Genomic DNA, 7500 nt, shown 5'->3' with positions numbered 1-7500 from the left:
ACAGATTGAAATGCAATAGATCGATACTAGGGTCATAATTATGGGTGACAATTTCATATGACACCGCTAGAAAAAACTGCCATTCAAACCGAAAAGATCCGGAAAGGGCATCTTTTTTTCTTCAGAAATGTAAATAAACCCAATCTGTTTCTTAAATGATGGACATATTCATACGGTACAGAATGTTTTTTTACCTCAAAAGACGTCATTGATTGGTTGAAATTGCAGAAATTGAAGAAAAAAAAACCCAACAAATATCTTACATACTATAGAATTTTCTCAATAAAGCCAAGAGAAAAAGATGTTTTATAAACACATTCTACCAGTAATCGAAGTTTAAAAGTGTTTAGTCACATGGAAATTATTTTAAAAATCTGCCGTTCAAACAGAAAAGATCCGAATGTTTTCACCTCAATAGACGTCATTGATTGGTCGAAATTGCAGAAATTGAAGAAGAAAAAAAGCAAATATCTTACAAACTATAGAATTTTCTCAATAAAGCCAAGAGAAAAAGATGTTTTATAAACACATTCTACCAGTATACGAAGTTTAAAAGTGTTTAGTTACGTGGAAATTATTTTAAAAAACTGCCGTTCAAACCGAAATGATCCCAAATATCTTACAAACCATAGAATTTTCTCAATAAAGCCAAGAGAAAAAGATGTTTTTTAAAAAACACATTCTACCAGTATATGCGAAGTTCAGAAGTGTTTAGTTAGAAAAAAAATTATTTTTTAAATCTGCCGGTCAAAGTGAAAAGATCCAATGTATGAAATATTATCCTGAAAATTGCATTCAAGGAACTGAAGCCTGTTTATTTGCATTGCTTTACTAACTCTTTTACTTGTTTCAGTCATTTTGACTGTGGCCATGCTGGAGCACCACCTTTAGTTGAGCAAATCGACCCCAGGACTTATTCTTTGTAAGCCTAGTACTTATTCTCTTTTGCCGAACCGCTAAGTTACGGGGACGTAAACACACCACCATCGGTTGTCAAGCGATGTTGGGGGGGCAAACACAGATACACAAACATATACACACACACATACATACATATATAAAGTTCAGCAACAATTTAGATTCAAATGAATATGGTACTTAATTTAGATGCACCAGAATTTTGAATGGTGTTATCCATAAAAATCCTTGGGGTGATTATAATGAAAATAAGCAACAAGAATGACTCCGGTAATTTGGTACAATTGTTTCACACTACAACATTTTATTGTAAGGTGTAAGTATTACAGCAGATTTAAGATGCTGAGTTCTCTCTCTCTCTCTCATGGCTGCAGTCAAATAACTGAAACAAGTAAAAGAGTAAAAGAGAGAGTAATTTATGAGAAAATGGGTGGGGGACATATATATATATAAATATATATATATATATATACACATAATAACAAAGGGTAAAATTAATTAATTAACAAGTAATCATTAATTTCACCAAGTAGAATTCGGCATGAAAAAAGGACCATTTCACGGTAAACTTAAGTAATACTTAATAAATAGGGTTCAGCAAAGATTTGCTTTACCACATACCGAAGTTTAGAAATAGCTAACGTTTTTTGGCTGCTATTTCTAAACTTCGGTATGTGGTAAAGCAAATCTTTGCTGAACCCTAATTATTAAGTATTATATATATATATATATATACATATATACGACAGGGTCCTTTGAGTTTCCACCTACCAAATCCACTCACAAGGCTTTGGTCGGCCCGAGGCTATAGAAGAAGACACTTGCCCAAGGTGCCACGTAGTGGGACTGAACCCGGAACCATGTGGTTGGTAAGCAAGCTACTTACCACACAGCCAGTCCTACACCTATAAACAAATACCAACCTTTTAAGCTATAGTTGCTATAAAAAAAAAAGGTGAATCTTAATACTTTCACTAAGAAAAAACAAACCCTGATCTTTTGTGTGAAATGAAGTACCCTGACCTTCTAATATACCGCGAACCCCTTACTTTTCTTCAGAAAAAAAGAAAAGGATTGGGCCCAGATCCGCTCCACCATCCCATCCCGGAATCATTGGAATCTTTTTTTGTTGAATGAAATACGGTGACCTCCTAATTTGAAAATGGGGGTGAACTCTCCAAGGGTTCCACCACACACCACCCAGCTTTCCGGACCAAAACATGGGTTTTGTGGAATTTTGTGGAATTCATTCAATGCAAAAGAAAAAAAAAATCTTCCAATGATTCCAAGATGTGAATTTTTTTTCCCACTAGAGTTCTGGACCCCAGTTATGAATTCATTTGCATGCAGCCAATCAGAGCTCAACTATCTAATTTATGAAGGGTCTTTTAGGGGCTTTTTCTTATTTTTCAGCTATTTTTGGAAATACTTCTGTCCCCCACCCATTTTCTCATAAATTACTCTCTCTTTTACTCTTTTACTTGTTTCAGTTATTTGACTGGCCATGCTGGAGCACCACCTTTAATCGACCCTGGAACTTATTCTTTTGTAACCCCAGTACTTATCCTATCGGTCTCTTTTGCCGAACCGCTAAGTGACGGGGACGTAAACACATCAGCATCGGTTGTCAAGCAATGCTAGGGGGGCAAACACAGACACACAAACACACACACATATATATATAAATATATATATATATATATACATATATACGACGGGCTTCTTTCAGTTTCCGTCTACCAAATCCACTCACAAGGCTTTGGTCGGCCCGAGGCTATAGTAGAAGACACTTGCCCAAGGTGTCACGCAGTGGGACTGAACCCGGAACCATGTGGTTGGTAAACATGCTACTTACCACACAGCCACACCTGCGCCTATTTTTTTTTTGCCAAAAATGCAGCTTTTCGGATTTGGAGAATCCGGAAAATTTCCCAAAATCGGAATTTTTACACCCCCCCTTCCCCTCCAATTTCTACATTTTTCACTTTTTTCCGTAACCCAAACCCTAAAGCTAAAACCAGTACAAGCGCACCAACGATGTCATAAATAACAGTAACAAACGAAATATTCATCGCCGGAAGTTGTTGACAAACAACAGCAGTAATTTTATTCTGCTGAATACACGCCATTGATTGGTTGAAATTAAAGAAATACAACTTAAATATGAAATAACTTGGTAATCAATAACCTTTCTCAACAATGCTAGGAGTAAAAGATGTTCTATATGACACATTCTACCAGGGTCCGAAGTTTGAGAGTGTTTAGCTAAAAAAAAAATGGCGATCTTTCGTTTGTAGTAGCACGTTTCCGTCAATGATTTCCGTAAAAGAACTTTTATTTTTTTACATATGGGCTTGCAGGAACATTTGAAGTAATGAGAGCGAAAGAGACTAAGAGGAAGCGATTGTATGACGAGGGAATTTCTTTAGAAGTTACCGAAGCATTGATGTACATGTGTGTGTGTGTGTTTGATGGGGTGTGGGAGACAGACAGTATGTTGTGTAAGTGAAGTGCTTCTGTTAGTGTGTGTGAAGAGACAGAGAGAGTAATGTGTGAAAGAAAGAGATAACTGAAATTTTTTACTCGGTGTATGTGTATATGTATGTCTGCATATGTGTGTGTATGTATGTATGTGTGTGTGTATGTATGTATGTATGGCCGATTCAGTGTAATTATTTACTCGGTGTATGTGTATATGTATGTCTGAATGTATGTATGGCCGATTCAGTGTACACTGAATCGGCCATACATACATACACACACACACACATACATTCAGACATACATATACACATACACCGAGTAAAAAATTACACTGAATCGGCCATACATACATACATACACACACACACATACATATACACATACACCGAGTAAAAAATTTCAGTTATCTCTCTCTTTCACACATTACTCTCTCTGTCTCTTCACACACACTAACAGAAGCACTTCACTTACACAACATACTATCTGTCTCCCACACCCCATCAAACACACACACACACATGTACATCAATGCTTCGGGGACTTCAAAAGAAATTCCCTCGTTATAAAATCGCTTCCTCTTAGTCTCTTTCGCTCTCATTACTTCAAATGTTCCCGCAAGCCCATATGTAAAAAAATAAAAGTTTTTTACGGAAATCATCGACGGAAACGTGCTACTACAAACGAAAGATCGCCAAAAAAATTAATCTATCGATCTGTCGATCAAACGGAAAAAAATCTGATTCTTTTTCTTTCCTTTTCTTAGAGAAATGATTTAAACAATTAACAAACAAAATAATTTTATACACACGCTTTCCGTGTGTATGATGTTGTCCCAGTTTTAGACGCAGCAAATGATTTTAGCTCAAAAGAGAGCATAGGATTGGTTAAAATTCGAAAAATTAAACTACGTTAAACAAACAAATTATAATTTTCTCAAGAAAGCCAAGAGAAAAAAATGTTTTATTTTGACACATTCTACCAGTATACGAAGTTTAAAAGTATTTAGTGAACTAGAAATTGTGCTGACATGTGCCGTTCAAAAGGAAAAGATCCAAAAAAATGTTTTATTTTGACGCATTCTACCAGTATACGAAGTTTAAAAGTGTTTAGTTAACTAGAAATTGTGTTGAAAACTGCCGTTCAAAAGGAAAAGATCCAAAAAAATGTTTTATTTTGACACATTCTACCAGTATACGAAGTTTTAAAGTGTTTAGTTAACTAGAAATGTCTGCCGTCCAAAAGGAAAAGATGCCCCGCCCAAAAAACTTACACACTGCGCATGTGCACGAAATACGAAAGTGAAAGGTTAATTAGCAACGGCGATCGGATTTATACGATGGTCTCTATGGCACGCCTGGATGTACCATTACGGTTTGCTGCAATTTTCTTGTTTATATCTACTTTCGTTCATACATGTTCTATCTCCTCTGTCTCTCAATATAACCGCCTTTCGTGGCCACCCCCCTCTCTCTCTCTCTTAATATGACTGTATTCATTCGCCTTACTTCCTACTTCCCCCTCCCGCTCTTTCACTCACTAAAGTTTAACGAACACGTAGATTACTAATATTAACTGTGGAGTCTGTTTCTCTGATCGACCCCATTGAAGTGTTAAAAATCTGGGAAATTCTGAGTGACTGTATGGTAAGTAGCTTGCTAACCAACCACATGGTTCCGGGTTCAGTCCCACTGCGTGGCATTTTGGGCAAGTGTCTTCTCCTATAGCCTCGAGCCGGCCAGCGGCGATCTTTCGTTTGTAGTAGCACGTTTCCGTCGATGATTTCCGTAAAAAACTTTTATTTTTTTACATATGGGCTTGCGGGAACCTTTGAAGTAACGAGAGCGAAAGAGACTAAGAGGAAGCGATTGTATGACGAGGGAAGTTCTTTTGAAGTTACCGTGCATGGAAAGCATTGATGTACATGTGTGTGTGTGTGTGTGTTTGATGGGGTGTGGGAGACAGACAGTATGTTGTGTAAGTGAAGTGCTTCTGTTAGTGTGTGTGAAGAGACAGAGAGAGTAATGTGTGAAAGAGAGAGATAAGTGAAATTTTTTACTCGGTGTATGTGTATATGTATGTCTGCATGTATGTGTGTGTGTGTATGTATCTATGTATGTGTGTGTGTATGTATGTATGTATGGCCGATTCAGTGTAATTATTTACTCGGTGTATGTGTATATGTATGTCTGAATGTATGTATGGCCGATTCAGTGTACACTGAATCGGCCATACATACATACATACATACACACACACATACTTACACACACACACACATACATTCAGACATACATATACACATACACCGAGTAAAAAATTACACTGAATCGGCCATACATACATACACACACACACATACATATACACATACACCGAGTAAAAAATTTCAGTTATCTCTCTCTTTCACACATTACTCTCTCTGTCTCTTCACACACACTAACAGAAGCACTTCACTTACACAACATACTGTCTGTCTCCCACACCCCATCAAACACACACACACATGTACATCAATGCTTCGGGGACTTCAAAAGAAATTCCCTCGTCATACAATCGCTTCCTCTTAGTCTCTTTCGCTCTCATTACTTCAAATGTTCCCGCAAGCCCATATGTAAAAAAATAAAAGTTTTTTACGGAATTCATCGACGGAAACGTGCTACTACAAACGAAAGATCGCCAAAAAAATTAATCTATCGATCTGTCGATCAAACGGAAAAAAATCTGATTCTTTTTCTTTCCTTTTCCTAGAGAAATGATTTAAACAATTAACAAACAAAATAATTTTATACACACGCTTTCCGTGTGTATGATGTTGTCTCAGTTTTAGACGCAGCAAATGATTTTAGCTCAAAAGAGAGCATAGGATTGGTTAAAATTCGAAAAATTAAACTACGTTAAACAAATTACAATTTTCTCAAGAAAGCCAAGAGAATAAATGTTTCATTTTGACACATTCTACCAGTATACGAAGTTTAAAAGTATTTAGTTAACTAGAAATTGTGTTGAAAACTGCCGTTCAAAAGGAAAAGATCCAAGAAATGTTTTATTTTGACACATTCTACCAGTATACGAAGTTTAAAAAGTGTTTAGTTAACTAGAAATTGTGTTGAAAACTGCCGTTCAAAAGGAAAAGATCCAAGAAATGTTTTATTTTGACACATTCTACCAGTATACGAAGTTTAAAAGTGTTTAGTTAACTAGAAATGTCTGCCGTCCAAAAGGAAAAGATGCCCCGCCCAAAAAACTTACACACTGCGCATGTGCACGAAATACGAAAGAGAAAGTTTAATTGGCAACGTAATCGGATTTATACAATGGTCTCTATGGCACGCCTGGATGTACGAAGGTTTGCTGCAATTTGCTTGTTTATATCTACTTTCGTTCATACATATTCTATCTCCTCTGTCTCTCAATATAACCGCCTTTCGTGGCCACTCCCCTCTCTCTCTCTCTTAATATGACTGTATTCATTCGCCTTACTTCCTACTTCCCCCTCCCGCTCTTTCACTCACTAAAGTTTAACGAACACGTAGATTACTAATATTAACCGTGGAGTCTGTTTCTCTGATCGACGCCATTGAAGTGTTAAAAATCTGGGAAATTCTGAGTGACTGTATGGTAAGTAGCTTGCTAACCAACCACATGGTTCCGGGTTCAGTCCCACTGCGTGGCACCCGGGCCGACCAAAGCTTTGTGAGTCAATTTGGTAGACGGAAACTGAAAGAAGCCCGTCCTATATATACATGTGTGTGTTTGTGTGTCTGTGTTTGTCCCCCTAGCATTGCTTGACAACCGATGCTGTGTTTACGTCCCCGTCACTTAGCGGTTCGGCAAAAAGGGACCGATAGAATAAGTACTGGGCTTACAAAGAATAAGTCCCGGGGTCGATTTGCTCGACTAAAGGCGGTGCTCCAGAGAGACATTACTATTACTACAAAAATAAGTCTCCACAAACAACAGTATTTGTAACCCATATATGGTAAAAAGAAGAAAGGCAATGAAATCACACGGTCTCCTGGATTAGACTGTGTGATTTCGTTGCCTTCCTTCCTTTTACCATATACGGGTTGCAAATACTGTTGTTTGTGGAGACTTATT

General features: G+C 37.3%; 1 protein-coding gene across 1 annotated transcript in view; it reads right to left on the bottom strand.

Annotated features, from left to right (window-relative positions):
* The window catches only part of LOC115225255, a 27964-nt gene that overhangs the window by 10908 nt on the left and 9556 nt on the right, over nt 1-7500 (bottom strand). The window lies entirely within an intron of this gene.

This window comes from Octopus sinensis, linkage group LG27, assembly GCF_006345805.1.
Source record: "Octopus sinensis linkage group LG27, ASM634580v1, whole genome shotgun sequence".
Lineage (NCBI taxonomy): Eukaryota > Metazoa > Mollusca > Cephalopoda > Octopoda > Octopodidae > Octopus > Octopus sinensis.
Note: the sequence above shows the minus strand (reverse complement) of the source record. Positions and strands in the feature narration are given on the sequence as shown.